The sequence below is a fragment of the Pteronotus mesoamericanus genome, unplaced genomic scaffold (assembly GCF_021234165.1).
Source record: "Pteronotus mesoamericanus isolate MK-2021 breed Mesoamerican mustached bat unplaced genomic scaffold, CSHL_Meso_final scaffold_21, whole genome shotgun sequence".
Lineage (NCBI taxonomy): Eukaryota > Metazoa > Chordata > Mammalia > Chiroptera > Mormoopidae > Pteronotus > Pteronotus mesoamericanus.
Genome location: NW_026555310.1, coordinates 20268186 through 20288341, shown reverse-complemented (window position 1 = coordinate 20288341; position 20156 = coordinate 20268186).

Sequence of the window (20156 nt, the reverse complement as noted above, 5' to 3'; positions counted from 1 at the left end):
AGCCGGAAGGGCTTGGAAAATATCTCACTCTTCAAAAATATCAATAAAATGAGCAAGAAGAATTAGCTTCACAGCAGACCATTTTAGTGAGACACAGAATAGAGAATAGAATTAGCAGGCACAAAATAAGTCCCATCATCATGTAAATGTAGCTCCCAGGGTGGAAGGAATACCTTATATCTCTATGAGAAGGTGGGCGGGTGGGCATTTGCCTGTTGGTACTAGGGACTCACTCCTGTGTATCTGTTTAAGTATATGCATGCAAATGTGTGCATATATGTTTTTCTATGCAGAGCCAAGTATGCTATCACTGTTGTGAATCACAGAAAATAAACATTATTACTACAACCTGAATGAACACGAAAGAAATTCTTTTGAATGTAACATTTCCCATGTAGACAAAAGATTTTTAAAAAAAAAAATAAAGCTGAACTTTAAAGGAGAATAAAATGATTCTTATCGTGGATAGTAATAACCAAATAAAAATTTAAGAATTCCACAGGATTAAAAAGGCCTTCTCAAGGAAATAATGTCATTTCTATTGTGATATAACAAAAGTGACCATCCTTTGCTATATTCTCACTTAATAAGGTTCTGGACTTACAAAATGTATTATTTAAAATTCTATATTCCTAAAAGAGAAATCTTCTAGGAAACTTCATAAGGCGCTTGTTTAAAGTCTCCAGGGAAAAAAACCCTTTCAAATAATTATTGTCAGACTTCTCTATCAACTCTAGGGCAGACCATAAAAACTCTCGGTTATGTCTTAAAAATTAAGCTCTTAGATAAATTATTATTCTAAATCAGTTCCTCAGAATTAGTTTTTAATAAGGGATTTTTTTAAAAACATACTATGTACAAAAGGTTTATTTTACCGTATTTCCACAGCATTAGCGTCTTGCCAAACAATGCAGTTGATGCTGATATAAACACAACAGCCATTTGTTCATTCAACATTTCCATTACACCCACTGCATGTTTTGCAAGAGGCTGACGACAGAAAGTTAGACAAGAAATGAAAAGTATTAAAACTGTAGAACCCTTGAGTTAGGCCTAGATTATAGTATCAAATGAGATACAGCATACCTGTAGCCTCGGGCAAATTATTTCCCTCAAGGACTTTGGGGATGTTCTAGCCCTCTTCTATATAAATTTCACTATAGATATATAGTGAGTTGTAGATCTGACTGACCCAGGCTCTGTTATGCCATCCTCACCCCCACGGTGCCAAAGCTGCCCAATTTCACATACAGCCAGCTCTCCGGAAGGCCGGCAAAATATGCCCGTAAGGTGTGTATTTGCCTGACCCACAGCGGGTAACATGGGAGAAAGCAATAACAGAGGCTCATAAACTGAGTCTATGGACAATGAGTTAGTTTCAGAGGAGAGTGACACTTTTAAGTACAGCAGGTTATACGGTTTAAGATTGGTGTCTGACCCCACAATTTCTCTCAGGGGCTTGTGTCAGAATCCTGGGGAAAGAAAAAGGCAACAATGAAATAAAAGAGCTGTTTCACAAAATTCATGGGAAGCACTAAATACACAAGGCCGCTCTCCTTTGCAGCCCATGAAATAGCAGGCGGCGGCAGTGCGAGGACAGGGAGCTTGTGCAGCATTGCAAAGAGATCGTAAGGTGGCAGGTAGCATCTCTGCATTTGTTAGAAGACAGAAGAAGCACAGTAAATGCCACACGACAGGCAAGGCACCGTGTCTGCAAGTGCCTGTGAGACGCATCCTCAGGTGGGAAGAAGCCAGGTGAAAGGGCGCGAGTTCCTGTGCTCTCCCCTGGTAAGGAAAACCTGATTGCACCCTCCGACGTTCACAGCAATGGGAGATGTAGACTTAAAATAGGGCCTCTGTCTGGAGAAGCCTTTCTGGTGTCATTTTTCCACCCACTGCAAACCCCATCTCCCCACTCCTGTACACATCTGAATATGAGAGAGAAAACTTGAAAATCGATGAACACTTATGCTACTTAGTTCACATTTAAACAAAATAGCTGCATAGGTTTTTTAATACATAAATTGTCAAGTGCATTAGGAATGCATATGCACAAAATACTCTTCCTAATTATTAAAAAAAAAAATGATGGATTTGGCTTTCAATCATTGAGCCAATCTATTAGCCAAAGTGATGCTCTGGATTCAGAGGACACAGCATATTGAGAAGCCACTAATGAGAAGTCTTTGCCAAGTCACTGCACCTACACTGCATCTATAGCATTACTAGGGAATCATGTAGGATTTGGGAATAATCGCCCCTCCCGCTGAACCACCATAAGGAAGGCTTGGCAAATAGCTATCCCACTGAACCACAATGTCCAGCTCTGCTTGGTCCAATGGGGTCCCAGAACACAGGGGTCCTTAGTAAGTCTGGTGGCTAAATTAGTGTGCTCTCGAAACAGTACAAAATTAAAACTTGATCATTTATTCTTTATATATTTTACCTGCAAGCTCTTTCCACTTCCTCCCAAACATATTTTTTGGGAAATCACTAGTGCTGATTTTAATTGTTTCTTGCTTTTATTTTACCAGCCAATAGATATTTTTAAAAGTTTGATTATTATTTGCTCAGATTTTTATGAGGCAACAGAGAAAAATAAATAAGACACAGAACCTACTTTTAAATACCATCCCTGAGGGACACAAACCATAAAATGCAATGATAACAGAGTGTGTTTAGGAAGGAGTATGCACCGTGTACTACAGAGGCATATAAAGAGGGTCCCCTGGCACTCTCTGAGGGAAGAGGGAAGTCTCCACTTTTACAGAGAAAGTGGAATTTAAGTTGTGTCTTGAAGTTAGTGTTAGAGTTTTTAAGGTCTTCTAGAGGGAAGGATAAATCTAAGCAAAAATAAGAGAATGTGGGTAGATATGAGAGAATATGTGAATATGGCATTTTGAGGAATAACAATTATTCACTGGAGAACTTTGCCGGGGGCGGGGGGTGTTGTGTGTGTATGTAAACAGGCTTGGCAGTTGAGACTAGGAACAAATTCTAGGCACCAAATGTGTCCTGCTTACTGCTCTTAGATTGGATTTAATACACCCTAGAGAGTCACAGAAGGATTTCAAGCAGGTGTGTAACATGCTAACATTTCCTTTAGAAAGTTTCAATTTAGAATGGAGGGACTGAAGGAGGGGAGCCAGTAAGGAGGGCAGTTCACAGAAATGAGCAGTGGGTCTCCTTTTGGCAGGAAAGAGAAAAATATCTCGGGGGAAAGGAGAAAGAGGCAGGAGATTACTGTCCCTACTGTGAAAAGAATGTGAGATTTTAAATATCAGAAATTTCCATTCAAATAAGTTAGAAAGAAGCAAATAAGTCCAGTAAAATACAGTTTGTTTTGGGGGGAAAAAAGATTTCTCTAGAGAATGAGAAATGCCATCAATTGCTGGACATAGTATCCTACATTTTTTATTATTATACCCTCAATAGGATGTGGTTAAAAGCACCCTAGGAATCTTTTCATAAAAATTAGGTGCTTCCCTTTGAAGTCTCTCTATTTTAATTTCCTATACCAGAAATTCCAGAAACTAAAAATAAGGTTTATTAGGATAAGAGGAACAAAAAGAGAGAGAGAGAGGAGAGACAAAGAGAAGGATTGTGAGGTTGAATCCCCAAGACTGTGCACAGTAATCTCTGCAACGCTCTGAGGCTGTCTTTCCTCTCCTTTCACCTCATCTAACCCGTCCCACCATCCTACCCTCTCACACACATGTGGACACTTGAGTTTTGAGCCATAAATCTTGCGAAGTCTGTCAACTGACAGCCTAATAACATGAAAGGAGTATCTGCAAACAAGATGGTTTCGAGCCATTGCTCATGACCCTGAACAAATCAGGGACTGGTTCCCTGTGCAGTTTAGAGCCTCTGCTTTAATCACTTAACTGAGCAGATTGATGTGACACTTGTGGAACAGACTGAGAGGTCTCTATTTTCCAGCTCTCTACTGGTCTCCTTTACTTTTTCCCTAACAATTAAGCCCAGCTTGTCATATTTTGAGACCTAATCAATGTATAAATGAGGGGCAGCTGATCATCTGGCCTTTTCTGCCCTGTGTTAGTTATTCACAAGGAAAGCAACCTTTTCCAGCTTTCTACCTGGTAATCATTGAGGGGTATTCAAATAAGGACATGGCGAGGTTAAGGGCTATGGCAGTGGTTATCAATCTTGGCTGTGCAGAAAAAAGTCACCTGTGGAGTGTTGTTGGGGAAAGGGGTGGGGAGCGGGGGAGTAGCGGTATTTTAATATAAATGCTTGGGCTATAAACCAAATATAATAAATCAGAATTTCTGGGTGTGAGGCCCAGGCACTTTTCTAAACAGCCACTGTAAATTGTAATGCTCAGTCATAGTTAAGATTAAGAAGGTATCAGGAATAGACTCCCAATTTACGCCACAAATGACTGACCTAAAGCAATGTTCCACTAAGGAAGCATGCAAAAATACACCTTCTCAGTAACTACCAAGGCCTATGAAATCAGATTCTTGCAAAGCGGGAGCCCAGTACCTGACTTTTGACAGGCTCCGTAGATAAATTTTTAGATTCCCCAAACTTTTGAAAACCATTCTGCAAGGACTACAATTAGCTGCTTTGTTTTCGGACTCTGTCGATTCTAGCCATTATCATCACTTGGGGAGTTACGAGGAGCCTAGGGGACACTGCTCAGGGCCATGCCAAATTACTATTCCAGACATCAGTGAGAGGAAGAACGCAGAGGCACTCAAAACAAAAACAAGGAAGAAATAAGTTTCCTGCCTCAAAAGAAGACAACTCAGTGGAGAAAATAATCATTCAGCAACCTAAGAATGATTACAGATTTGCAAAAAGAAAAATACAGAAATGCTAAAGGAAGCCATTTTTTGACTAGTCATTCTTCGGGAAGTCCTTGCACAGGGACTAAGAGCTGCTTCTTGATTAGGAAGTGTTCCTTGGCAGGCCCTATCTAAAGCCCCAAAACGTAGTCCACAGTTGTCCTAAAACTAAAGGAAGGATGCAAATATCCTCAACTTTTACTGATTATATTTAGAAATCAGACTTTATGTTTTATGTGGCAATTAAATACCCCTCCTTTTTATCTCATAGTTTGTCTTCTTGGCATCATTTTGTTGAGTTCTCTAGCATTTTTCCTATAATAGTAACATTTTTCCAGCAGTTTTCCAAGTAGTATTTTCAGTTAAACTTGAGTGATTGGGTGATATCTAAATGGAGAACGCCTGAGAGGGGTAAAATAAACTCAAACCAAATTAAAACTAGGACATACCAAAAAAGTACAGAGGTGATATGAGGTGACAGTGTTTCTTTGGAATCAGAACTCTGCTCTGAAAAGCTTTGTTTCCGGAATGGTGGGTAAACTGTCAGTGTCCTGCATTGCGAGCACATGTTCATTGGAAGCAAAGGTGTACAGTCTTTTGCACATACAGACTACATGTGCATACATATTCCTCATATTCCCTCTCTGTTCATCCCTGGAGGGCCCTATGAGATGGCACAAGTTCCTGGAGCCAACATGAAAAGGAACAATTGCCTTAGATCATAATATGAATGAATGGTAAGAAATATCAAATAAGTTAGAAATGGGTACGGGCACTAACCGCTATACAAAAAAGAAAAAAAGACTTTTGCTAGAGAAAGCTTCCCTGATGTCACAGACCTTGGTACTAGGCATCTCTGGTCTCTCATCTTGGACTACCTGTCCTAGGCAATAAGCCCTCTGTCATAAAACTAGCTGGTGTCTCTTCCAAAGACAAGACCTACCAGGTCCCGTTAAAAACAATCCCAAGAAGCTCCTTAGACAGGCAGAAATCGGACTGGGGAAAAACAAACAAACAAACAAAAAAGCAGAGGGAATAAATTGACTGCAGAAAGCACACATGTTTAAATCTTTAAAGATGAGTGGAGAAAAAATTACTAGTAATATGTTTTAAATATTATTTAAACATATAGTGGTTCATCTTGAGCTAAATCATTGGCCAGGTATCCATGCCACACACAGCCTGCTGCGGTTAAAGGGGCCTGCTGAAATGAGCACATTTCCCACCATGGGAATTGGAGAGCTAGAGCCCATGAGTCTCTGGTCGACAGCCCAGACTACCGAGGACTTGAGTTTAAATAAAGAAGTCCCACTGCTAAATTCAAGATCATCACGGCAGTGAGGTCTCTTCCTGTTCCCTTGTGTGACTATGCGCACTGCATTGGGCCAGGGATAGATTACAGACACAGACGTCCAAGATAAAAATGGACTTAAATATCCTAGGTTTCTCATATTTTCAACTCCTCTAAATATTCTGAAAAGTGCCTTTTCCCTGGTACTTGGATTTGCAGCTTCAGGCTGCAGACAAACAGCTAATTTCTGATGATTATTTGTCAACTAACAGACCAAGCTGTTGCTTTAGGAAGTAGTAATTTGCAGTATTTCACACTACATTCAGAGCAGCCCAGCCAAGCTTTGTTTTCATTAGTTTGGTTTAGATTTGGTGACTAAATAAAATAATCAGAGAATAGTTCTTTATCAAAACCTGGGCTGTGTTTGAAATGACTCTTGAACCAAGGTAAGCAACAATAAAAACTAGCATTTCTTGGGCTTTCTGTGGGCTAAGAACTCATTCACACTTATTCTTCTCACTAACACTATTAGGAAGGTGCTATTATTACCCTACTTTTTAGCTGAGGGAAGGGAGGAAATCTAGAGTGGAAACAACTTGGTTAAGCTCCCATACTGGCTAATAAATGTTGGCACCTGACTTCAAATACGGGCAACCTAATTCCAAAAACCTCTTTTAACCATTGCACTGTTGTGTCTCATTGAGAGGCTACACTTAGAAAAATCATAAAGACCCTAGGAAATGCAAATATGGTATCTTGTCAAATTCGCTGTGATACTTTATGATTGTTGCTTAAATAGAAGATGATGGAGACAATTAGTGTCAGAATAATCCAGAAATTGAGCCCAAGGTTTGTCTCCAGAATTTTCTCTTCCATAGATCCTACATTTTAGATTTATAGTCATGCTATTTCCATATTGAATGATGGTTTCTATATTAAAGGAATAATTGTGCTCACCTCCCACTCCTTTAAGTACATTCTGGGCAGATACTTTAAATATTGTTCATATAGGTAATGGTGTACAATTTTAGCCTGAGGGCAAAACAACAGGCTTATTTTCATTATTCTCTTGGGACAATAAAATTAATAATATTCAATCGGGTTACTGGTCACTGAGTCTTTCCCATTCAAACGATTCACTGCTGTAACTGAAACAGGACTATGTTTTAATTTGTGTGTCCCAATGGGATCCTTTCCAGGACATCAGATTAAAACCAGTCCTAAGTAGCTTTGCCATTTGTATCAAGGATGAACATAGCAGTTTAATTTTATAAATGGTGTGTAGTTGCCAACAGACTCTAGGGAAGTCCAGACAACAGCAATAAAACCATGAATACTATCTTGAAAATATACAGTAATCAATCAGCCTCATTAATTAGGTATCCACGTGGTTCGGAGCCACAGTAACAAAGCTTACTTACGGCAGCCTCAGTTTCAAATATTCAAATGTCAGTCAACTTCACATCATGAGTTAGGCCAGTTTTCAATTTGGAAAGTATGATCACCTTAGACTGTTTCAGGAGAAGAGCTTGATTTTTTTTTTTTTAATTTAAGCACAGTTAATACTTATTTCTACTCACAGACATCTGTGCTTCTTTGGTCAAAATATCATGAAATGAAGAGTTATTAGGAAAAGGATAATGTAGTGAAGGAGTCCCAAGTGCAAGGGCCTAGCTAGGTAATTTGAATGAAGTGGGCTGGAGGGTCTGCTGTGAGCTATTCAGCAAATGCCCCGTGTAAAGGGGCAGCTGATGCTCGGCTTCCCCCTGTTGTTCTGTACAGAAACAAGGACACTGCATCCCAGAAGATAAACTTTTTAAAGAAAAGTTAGAAATACAGATTTCTATATCATAGTTACTGATGTTTAGAGTTGGCTATTATTTCAAATATAAATCTTAAAAATTGTGTAGGTCAGATTTTTTCCCTTTGTTAAAAACAATGCAACAAAAAACTCTTGTTAACAATATCTATGGGATTTTTACTCCATCTTGTTTTCCTTCTAAAAAATTTTAATATAGAAAATAAAGCTAAGTTATTTAGAACCTACTAAGTAATAGTTATTGTACTCAATGCCACCCTATAAAATAGGTTTAATTATTCCTATTTTACAGATGGACAAATGATGAGATAAAGTAATATTCCTAAGATCACTCAGCTAGTGCTTTTATGTGGATCTGCCTCACTTCAAAGCCCACGCTTTTCCCACCAATCCTATCTTCGATAGGTTCTAAGGAGGAACAGAATTTGAGGACAACCTCAGAGCGTATAATCCTCTGCAATGATATTTAATAAAAATCAATGAAAAAGGGACAAGCTTTACCACCTGGAAAAAAATTACTTGATAAAATGATTGGTCAACATATAAATGATATCAGAGTGTTTCTTAAATCTAAGTAAATGTATCAAATGTTATCAAGAAAGCTAAAATATGACTAGTGGAAGGCATTTATACTGTGTGTTAAATAAATACTTAACATTATATAGCTCTCTTTACCTAACCGAATGGTATCAAGAAAACCCACAAGCAGAGAAACCACAGGGAAAACTGTATTTTTTTTAACACTTCCATGGGAAAGGTGCTCTGATAAGTTACCTCGATGGTTGGCTGAGTATTCTGGTCTCTACTCAGGGAGTGAGCGAGTTAGAAGAGGGCATACGAGGCCTCAGACACCAGTGGCTTCAGTTAAAACCATCTTACTGCCCCATCCTGCCTCAATGTTGATGAAAGAGTCTTCAGAAATATATTAGCAAGTGACCCAGGGATACTTCTTTACTGATAAGATTTCTAGTTATGTTGACAATTAAATGTCTTAACTGTATACAGCAGACCCTTGAACAATACAGAAGTTAGGGGTGCCAACCTCTCACACAGCAGAAGATACACAAGTTATTTTTGACTATGCGAAAACTTTACTAATAGCCTACTGTTGACCAGAAGCCTTGCCAATAACATAAACAGTCAACACATATTTTGTATGTTATATTTATTACACACTCTGTTCTTAAAATAAAGTTAGCTAGAGAAAACTTTATTAAGAAAATCATAAGAAAGAGAAAATACATCTACAGTACTATATGTATTCATTGAAAAAAAAAACAAACCATGTGTAAATGGACCTGCACCATTCAAAGTCGTGTTGGTTAACACAAATTAGTTCCAGGGATCCGATCACTCCTAGAAGAGCTACTGCAAATAAGTTTCTAAATCTTAAGTCTGAGGACCTGTAGTGTCTGTAGGAAATGTTCAATGTCCCATTTGGCCCAGTCTGAAATTTTGCAATTACTTAACATTAATGGGATAGGCACTGAGGGCCCTTTCATAACTGTGGTTACTGTGCCACTCTAATCTGTTCTCTCAGTCAACATTCCTTTGGTTTTCTTCTTCATCCTTGCCCCCCATCCAATATCTTATGGAGGATAAATTTAAGCTGCATAGACATTACAGTACTGTTTATGTTACAAATTATAAAAACCCTGCATGATCATACATTTTACTTCGATGTAATATATACATGCATTTGCTTATGAGAATTCCAACTATTTCCATCTAGCAGAAATAGGGAGAAGTTTAAGTTGTAACGTAAATGATATAACTCTACCATCATTCTGCTCAGCTCATTTACGGCCCAGACTAAGCAAGAAATGGGAGAGGTGACTCTGCCATTTTCTAGGTCTTAGATCTCCTGTGTCTCTCATGGCATGAGCATATCACCATTAGGGTGAGTATAGTGTTTAAAGAGAAGTAGTTTTCATATTATGTGGCTCTCAGCACAAGCTGTTTACGTCCCCTTGCCTCTCACCTGAAGAGGTAGAAGAACGTTCCAATGCTGTGGGAAAAACTCACTCTGTTGCTCCTTACTTAGGAATTACTGGAGGTTTTCAATAATTCATGATACTAGATATTAATCTTAAACATAGACTCTATGACCTGACTACTCTATTTGGGTTTGATTCCACTAAAATGTAAATTAGATAGTGTCTAGTTAAATATAGTTCCATTCCCTACTCTTGTAGGTTTGATCGTCTTTCCCAGCTGCTCCATAATCTGTCAACCAATCCTGTCTAAATGAAAGCCAGAGCGAAATGAACACATCTAAATTAATAACTAAGTAGTAAAATGTAGTTAACTAATAAGTGCAGAATAACATACACTGATTCTGTTCTTTTTATCTATTTATATTGTTTTAGTATATACATCTCTACTTACTATATGGTCATAAAACAACATACTTAAACTCCCTATGACTCAGTTTCCTCTTATGTAAATGAGGGTCATAATATGGCCTGCCTGGTAGAGCTCCTGTGAAAACTGAACGACATAACATACAGGAAGAACCCAGGCCAGTGCCTGGCACATTATAAACAATAAAATACAGATATTATTAGTGTTGTCCTTCTATTTTTAAAATGTACTGAATATTGTTTTAGGTTCTGAAGCCAAAAAATGAGTAAGATCTTACCCGTAACTGAAAGTTCAATGGGAAAGAAAAATAAAATGAATAATCATAATTCAAAAATAGCCTTCTATATGTGCCTTCTTAAAATTTGACCTAGAGTTTTCAAATGGGTATGTTGACAAACTTTTTAGCTTTTAGCTCCATGTATATACAAGGTAAACAAATCCAACTTTTGATTTTTGTGTGTGATACAAGATTTATTTTCTGTGAAATACCTTCTGTGTAGAATTAAATTAGAAGACAATGCATAGGTTACAAAGCACATAGATTTTGCAGTCAAATAACCTTCTTTGAATACTATCCCCCAAGTTTTTAGAGATAATAGTTATAAATCAAGATAAAGGGATTTCAGGAGATGACAACTGAAAATTAGAGTTAACAAATACTCCCTAAAGGACAGAAAGGCATTAGTGGACCACAGCAAAATTATGGTAACCAAAAGGACAAGGTATGTAATTGAAGGTAAAGGTCTTTTTCAAATGCCCTGAGTCAAGGAGCCCCATTTGCAGCTTTGGGCTTATTTAATAACATTAAGCAAGAACACTTAAGTATCTACAAGAAGGACCAAGAGCATAAATCAGACATCAGTCCACATATTTCAATATCAAAGCTGTAAAGCAAAATGATTTGTGGGAGCAACTAAACAGTTTGAATATATTATAGCTCTTTTCAGAGAATACTTAAGCATATTAGTTGTCCAAATTAGGGTTTTGTTGTTGTTGATGGAGCCAAAATGAAAAATATGTGTTACTGGGATTTTTTTTTCTTTTCACCTACAAGATATTTTCTGTGAAAGTAAAACTTTATCCAGTACATCTTAATGATAGATTATTGATACAGATATAATTCATTGGAAAAGCCCTCACTATATGACTGAAAAAAACTCTAGAATTCCATATGGTTAATTCTTACTGAGATAGTGCCACATTTACAAGGATTATAATTTGTATCAATTATGAGAGTTCTCCCACAAAGAAGCTAAGAACCATATTCAGGCACCAAAATACAAAAAAAGTCATACAAATATTTGCTATTGGTATTCGTTTTCTAAGAGACTATGTATTCCTTTTGGACCACATTAAGCTATTTTTTTAAAGTTTAATAAAATTGTATGCTACTCTACTACTGGAAAAATATTTTGAATCCTCATTTTCTTTCAATTTCACAAACAGCTGATATTGCCACAATTTAAAAAAACATATTGAGAACAGTATGCATGTGTTTTCTTGCACTCAATGAATGACTGCAAAGGCCTCCCCGTATTTCCCCACAGCTAAGTACATTTTGCATTCGCCATTATGCTGCCAGTGCACCATAAGGCACAAAACTTCGTGTAATTTATCTGAGTCAGAGTTTCCTCATCTATGTTCTCGCTAGACAGTAGATACCTAGTAAGTCATTTTCAATATATAGTGTATGAAATATTTAGGCTTAAAGCAACATATTATGAAGTCCTAAATAAAAGGAATATTAGAAAAAAATTCCAAAATACCAAAATTTTCAAATAATTCTTATCAAAAGTGTCACACTGTTTCACTGTTTTGATTTGGTTTTTCTATCGCACATAAGAAGTGGTAATTCCTGCATCAAGATGGTTTGAACACAGATTCTGGAGCCAAACGGCAAGGGTTTGAATCCTGACTCCCCCATTTATAACTATGTGAAGGTGCCAAATGGCTTAACTTCTTCTGTGCCTCACTTTTCTCATCTGTAAAATGTGGATATCTACAGTACTTATTTCATTGTTTTTTGTGTGAAAATTAAGTGAGGTGATGTATGAGAGCACTCAGGGAAAGTGTCTGGAACAGAGTGACTACTCTTTAGGTGGTTGTTGGTATTATTTACTGACAATAGATAATTTCATATCATCTACACTGCCTTTGTTCAAAAGCAAGCAATCAGCAAAATTATTTGATTCTGATTTTTAGCAGGACTTTCTCTTATTTGACAGGATTACCAACAACAAAGTTAAGTTGTAAAAAAGTTTACGCGCATATGTACAAAACAGAATATTAGAGAAATAACTATTACACTAGCTGATGGAATCACTAGTTAAAAAAGATTTCAACCAAATGATTAAATTTAAATTCTGATAAATGTAAAGCTGCCACGATAAGTTCAAACAGTCCATGGCATAAGCATGGGATAAAAGAAATGGTTTCAGCAGAAAGGTGTTGGGTAGACTGAGAATTCAAAGGGAGTTAACACTTTACATTTGTTTCAAAATAGTTGCCGTAATTTTGAGCTGAATTAATTAGAATGGTCACCCCAAATAAAGATGCTAATAGGCTCACTATTTCTATACTAGGTAGGGTACACGGACTGTTTCGATTATGATCTCTGCAGCCAAAGAAAGAAAGGGTCTTCAGGATGAGGCCAAATCTGTTCGGTACCTTATGTGGCTAAAGGATCTGGAACAGAAATGTTTCAATTGCCTCTGATTATTGGGAGGGTTATCATAGAGGAGGATGTATATGTATTCTTTATAGGTTCAAAGGGAAAATTAAGTAGAATTATTGGAGATTAGCTTTTTGGTTCAAAGTGAGAGAATACATTCTCACAGAAAGTTGTTTAATGCGGCAGTCCCCAACCTTTTTGGCAACAGGGACCGGTTTTGTGGAAGACAATTTTTCCACAGACTGGGAAGGGGAGGATAGTTTCAGGATGATTCAAGCGCATTATATTCAAGCTTGCCTCTTGCTGTGAGGCCCAGCACAGACTGGTACCAGTCTATGGCCTGGAGGTTGGGGACCTCTGGTTTAATGGGCTGATTTTTGAGGCAAAGAGTTCCTTGTTTCTGAAAATCTTCAAGAAAAGTCAATAGAAGCATTTATTAATTAAGTCAGTCAACAGGCATTTATTGTTTTGCTACTGTTTGCAGAGCAGTTTATTAGATCTGGTGAATAAAATAACAAATGAAGAAGGACACCAGCATTTGTTAAGTGTTCATGCAAGCTCGAGACTATGATAGATATTTTCAAATATAACATCTCACTTCCTTTCACAGGTATTATCACCTTTACTGAAAAGTCCTCTATACGGCAGTCAGAGGGATCTTTAGGAAATAAAAATATGATCATGAAACAGGCTCCTTAAAAACATTTAATCACTTTCCATTGCCCCTGGGATAGATAAGACTTAACCTGGCTTAAAGAATTCTGGCCCTAACTATCTGCAGTCTCAGTTTCTCTCCAGTCATGCTGCTGGCTCTCGGGCCTTTGCACACGCCACATTCTCTGCAGCCACACAGCGCCTGCGCATGCCGCTCCCTGCACCTGCAGCATGCTTCCCTCTTTTCCTTACCTGGTCTACTCCTACGTTTCCTTCAGACCTAGTCACAAATGACACATTGTTAGGGAAAAAGTGAAGAAACATAATGCCAATAATAGCTCCTGCCATATGTAATTTTGTATTTGTTTGCTTGCTATTTATTGGATGTATGTCTCCCTGACCAACTTGGAAGTTCCACAAAGGCAGAGTCTGTGTCTGATTTCTTTGTTTTAGGAGGCAATAAAGCTTATTGACTATAAGAACATATCTGGAACCACAGCACCCTGCTTTGAGACTTATTAGCTATGTGAACTTCACCAGTGTTTAATTGGTTGGTACTAGAATGTTGTCTTTCATAAAAGGGGGCTAGTGATAGAACTTGTTGTGAGGATTAGATGAGTTCACACATGTATACACATAAGCATTCCATAATAAATAGTACCCATTCTTTATATTATTTACTTGTTGTACCCCAGAGTTCCACACAAGGCTTGGAACCCACGAGGTATTTAATAATATTTGTTGAATGAATGAATGATGAAACTGAGATGGGGAAATTATATCATGTCCTCTCACTAGATTACACAGCACAGGCAACAAGAAAGTGCTATAGGGGCATAGAATTTGAGGTTATCTTTAAAGAAGGGTAGGATATTACAGAGTATAAACAAAAGTAAAAGACATTCTTGGGGAAAAGAAAGAATACAGGCAAAGGTATTAAAGTAGCAAAGTATTTATAACTACATAAAAGTATGTTCATATAATTAAATTAAGAAGCAGGCTCTAAAAACATTACGATGTGCATCAGTGTGAACAAAAACATATATATTGTTAATATATACTTAACTGGTAAACAAATTTACATTTTTAAATTGAAAACTGTTTGCCAAAAATCTTACTAGTCATCTTCTTTTAGTAGCAGAAGTATAGTTATATTTTAAATTTTTTTAATTATTTTTCTTTCCCCCCTTCGGTGTTTCTCCAATGAACATGGAATGCTTTGTAGAAAAGAAAAAAATAATATAACATATAGGAAAGAAAGTAAAAGTAGAGGAAAATTCCAATAGCAGTTCTGGGAAGTAGAATCATCAAAACTTTGAAACAATTAAATAAGAACATCAGGGAGAAGAAGAGAAAGAATGAGGATTCTAATTTGATCTAAACACCATTGAGATGGGAAAAACACAAGAGCGTGATCAATTTGTTCTATTCTGCAATAAGAGTACTATTACTCAGCAATGTTTTTATGGCTTTGTTCTCTATTCACACATCTTTCTCCTTTGCAAAGACAATGACTGTCACCAGCACTGTGCTTTTCTTCATCACTGGACTGATGTAATTTATGAAGCAAACCAGACATCAGTTTTCACACAAGAAAAAATGTCAAGTTTTAGAATTTCCCAGTATCCTAGGCTTTCGCAATGAGGAACCAACAGTCTTGACCTGATTATAGTTTCATATGAAACTCACATATCCTTGGCGCCTTGAGCATTCTAAAGGTTTTGAATAGGAATAAACACTGACTTAAAAAATGTAAATAAAAATCAATTAATCCCATCCAAGCATATTGTATTTAGAACTTTTACTTTGAGTAACTAAGAATTTGGGTAGGACATCCAGTACAAAGAAAACTCTAGAGGAAATATTAATAGTATCATATTTTCATAGTGTAATTGATTAATCTAAGACCTGGTGATTGCAAATCATCTGGGAAAACAGGGAGACATAGTATTCTAGCCCACTGAAGTCTTACTGCATTCTGAGCTACAAATGTGACATCTCAACGTTAAAATTTATAATTCTTAAACATCTGCAAAGACAGTAAGGTGTTATGAACACATTTTTTATAGCAAAGAGTATACAGCATGACGTTGAAAGGAAAGCATCAATTTGAAAAGATGCAGAGCAGACAAATAGATTTTCATTATATCGGTACTACACCTGAGTGTTTTTGTTTTTGTTTTTGGTTTTACAAAATTGGGCATTGTGATGTTTCTTGGTCACTATTAATCTATGTATTAGTTTAAATTTCTATCTCTATTCTTGACCTCTCACCTTTTCTTCTGTTTCATTTTTCTTACTATTTACAGGACAACTGTTTTTTCTGAATCTATTATCACCCCTTCCTAGCATGTTCTTTGCCAACTATCCTCCTCATTACCACTTATCCTTGAGGTTGTCTGCCATTTGTTAATGGAGTCTAGCATTGTCTTTCTGACATTAAAAAAAATGAACTGTGTCTCAATCATCTGTCCAAAATGCAATCTCATGGAATATGAGAAGCTACTCCTGCGCAGTCGTCTGTGCCTTAAAGACAAGTCAAGTTTGACTGTAAAATGTCCTATTAATATCACTACTTAGCAGCAGAGTTTTAATGTAAAAATCTTTTAGAAAATCTTTACTACAGCGAAAAGAATATGTAACTTCTGCTGTTCTCATAGATTTTAAAGGATTTTTAATCTACCAATGGTAGCCTGTAAATTCGAGCTCAAAGGAAACACTACTGCAACTCAATAGCAATTTTTATTGGATTGTTTACAGAGAATTATAGTTATGATCAAAAGCCAGGAGAAAACAAAAGCTGAATGCATCCCTTTTCTTTTCAAGTAATTTGAATGCTTCATTTCTATCTGTGTAATTCCAAAGTTAAAATTTAAATGTATAAGGCAAAAATCTGAGTTAGCATAAATTTGAGACAAGAAGTCTGGAAAAATGCACCAGTAATGAAGAGCTCTCTAATAATTAGTACTTGGAGATATGTACAGTGAAATTTTGTCAATTTATCCAATGTATTTTCATTCTGTGTAATAGCAAATATGTCTATTAGATACAGACTGCATGGAGAAACAAGAGGAGTCAACCAACAAATATTTATGTAATACTTAAAAGTGAAAAATGTATTGTTTCCAAAACAATGTGTGAAGATTTTATAAAGAGGAAGATAGTTGAACTATTAAAGAGTGGCTAATAAATAGTTGGCTGAAGCATCAAGAACAGGGACCAAGCACATAGGGTCTTGAATATCATCAGGCTAATAAAGTGAGATGTCATTCAGCTAGTCATTTAGTAAGTTATTACCACGTCTGAGCAGAAGAGTGACAGGACCGGAGCTGTGCTGGAGGAAGACTGATCATTTATAGTGTGCACAACAGATTATCACAGGATGAGCCTGGAGGTAAAGAAACCAGCTAAAAGTTTAATAAAATGGTGCAAGTAGGAAGTGACAATGACTCACATATTTTCTTATAAAGAAGGAGATGTGTAGTTATAGGAAAGCAATTTCCAAAAATGATTTTTTGAAAATGATATTGCTTTATTTTAATGATGTAGTTTGAGATATATTCCACCAGAAAACATTATCTACAAGAATAAAAATTCTAAACTAAATGCCTACCCCAAGTCAACTTCCATATTACATTTCATTTTTGCTATAACTTTTCCCCATATGTGTCTCAAAGCTTCCACTTACTCACTAGCAATTATTGGAAACTTTTTCAATAGTTAAGGCTTTGGGATGGCTGTTAGAACTTGAACTCCCATTATAGCACAGACAGTCAGCATCCAAAGTCTCTCCCTGGGACACCTAACTGGTGAAGAGTATCATGAAAGCATAAGAAACAGGAACCTGCCTGTTTTCCAATACTTCAAAGGCCTAACAGCCAAAGATGCATTCACATGTTTTAAAAAACCCTCTTATTAGTCTTTTACAATTCTAAGTTTGAAACTATGTGAATTTTTTTAAGAGCTTTTCACACATCCCTATAATCAGAGATATTCAGGACACATTTTTCCTAGGGCTGGTGGTGACAGGGATTTCACATATCATCTCAAACACTTCAACTATGAATGTAGTGCTAAATGAGTGGGTAATTTCCAAGCAAGGACCCCAGGTAAGTAAGAGTGTTCTCACTTCTCACCTAGGAGGTCTCTTCCTAACTTCTCAGTGGAAGCTGGGTATCATCTTCAAATGAGGTTGTTGTCTGAGGAAAGCAGTCTACAATTCCTTATTGTAAATAGCTGTACTCTCCTAGTCTATAGATTCTAGTTCTTACCCACAATCCCTTGATATCATTTTTTTCAAATAAAGTTATATCACACTTTCTCATTGGCCCTATATACACTATTTTCCCCCTATGAAAATTTTACATACAGATCCTTGATAAAATCATGAAATCAAGACATTGCCCAAGTATTAGGATCCAATATTGGGAAGCATTCCAAATAGCGAGCTTACCGATGGGAGATATCTGCAGCTTTTATAATAGGAGAAGAAGAGCTTTTATTTATGACAAAAACGATACATGGTTATTCAAAAGAAATCTAAGCATTGATATAAGTTACCTTACAAGTATCTATTTCATTTCAGATAGGCAATTAGAAAAAAAAGTTCCATATGTTATTTAAATGTCCCAGTAACAAATCTGTGCTCCTTTTAGACAAAGATGGGAATTTTAGGACAATATTGTGACCAAAGAAGTCAATACGGAAAACACAAAGCTAAACCTCAGTTTCAGGAAACTGAAAACTGTGGAAACAAACGAATGTACCTAAGAGGTTTCTGATTGGGACAGGCTCCACTAAAGAAAGGAGAACTTGTATTCATTCCCAAATGGCTAGATGTCACTTTTGGACATACACATAAATGTATGTAAATGAAGAAGACAGAGATTATATAAACTCTGGTGCAAAAACTTCTATTAAGAAAAAGGAGATGTATGATGCATTCCTACTATAAAGACACAAAATAGTTCTTAAAAACCTGTACAGGAGTCTCCCCTTTTGGAGAGCCGTCTGTGACTGCTCTTTTCTTCTATAATGACAATGTGGCAAGTTGAGGATTAGATGGTTTAGACACTTGGGGATTTTACAAACTACTGGGGCTCTATGAAACCCTAGTGACAGTCAATGTCGGTGACATTATGTGACACTATAAATATTCTTGGGTCTTTATAAGTCAGATTGATATGAAACCATTGTTGGCAGCAATAGGCTCTTAGATAAGCTTGTATTTCATCCAAGATGCCATTTATTTGAGGGCAATCCCATATTTTATGCATCACCCAGAAAAAATACCCTGGCAATTAAATTATGACACACTTTTGATTTAAGATGCATCCCAACCTCATATGTTAAAATGTGCTAAAATGTGTCTTAAAATAATGAATTTTGGTGTAATTTTGTAGCTGGATTATAGAAACCCCAAGCTGATGATGGTTGAGAGAAAACAGAATCAACTAAGGTAGGAAATAACCATCCTTTGATTGACAGAAAATTGAAAAGAAGAGAGCACATACTGCGGATCATGTTCTCCAAAGGACTATAAATACCTCCTTCTCCTGCCTTGTGTGAACTTAGGAGTGAGAAAGGAGGTGGCCATCAGAAGATCTTAAAGTAAGAAAGCCAAGGAAGATAATATTGACATGTTGCCTCACGATCCAGCCCCCAAAGCCAGGCAGACCTCATAGTCTTAGCAGCCAGGATCCTGCTTTTCAGCAATTTCAGTAGCTTAATTTTTGTGTTTTGCTCCCTTACTGAGTCAACATTTAGTACACACACACACACACACACACACACACACACACACGCATACACATATAGTATGTATTACCTCAGGTCTTCTGTCATCAGGTTTTTAATCTTGGGTGAAAATTTAGTCTCTGCTTCTTTTTGCCAACTTTCCCTGTTGCTCAAGGCTACTTTATCATTTTGAGTGCTTCTTGCTATCGGCTGATGGTGTTTCCAGTCATGGCACTCCACCCTTGTTCCCTGGAATACCCCCATTGCCCATAGCTAGCCATTCAGCACCTGTCTTACAAGATGATTTCCTACTATGAGATCATCTAATGCTTGGAATCTATGAACTTCCTCATAGTGCTAAGATCTGCTCCAACAGCTTATTCCTTTTTGGTCATTTCTCCAATACTCAGTCTTCAGCCTTCCCCACGTGGTCCTCATTACAGCTGAGCCCTGATTCTGTCAGGTGCAGATATTTTCAGATTAACTAGGCAGGGCAGAGAAAGATTAAAGGCTCTTATTTTTATCTTATGGATTCTAAATATGGTATAAAGATGACTTAGAGAAAAGCAAAACTCTCCAGTATCAGAATGAAAACATTTCAGAGGCTGTGGCATTGAGGAAGAGAAAAGCTCCATCACATAGAATCCAGAGCATATTTTATCTCAAGTTAAAATTCCAGAAAACTTGTGAAGAGTAATTTCTAACTGAGGATTATATGTAAACTAATGTGATAAAAGATAAAGTATTAGCAAGAAAAATACTATATTATAGTTTAGAGTTTACTTTCAAGGGAAATTATTTTCTATT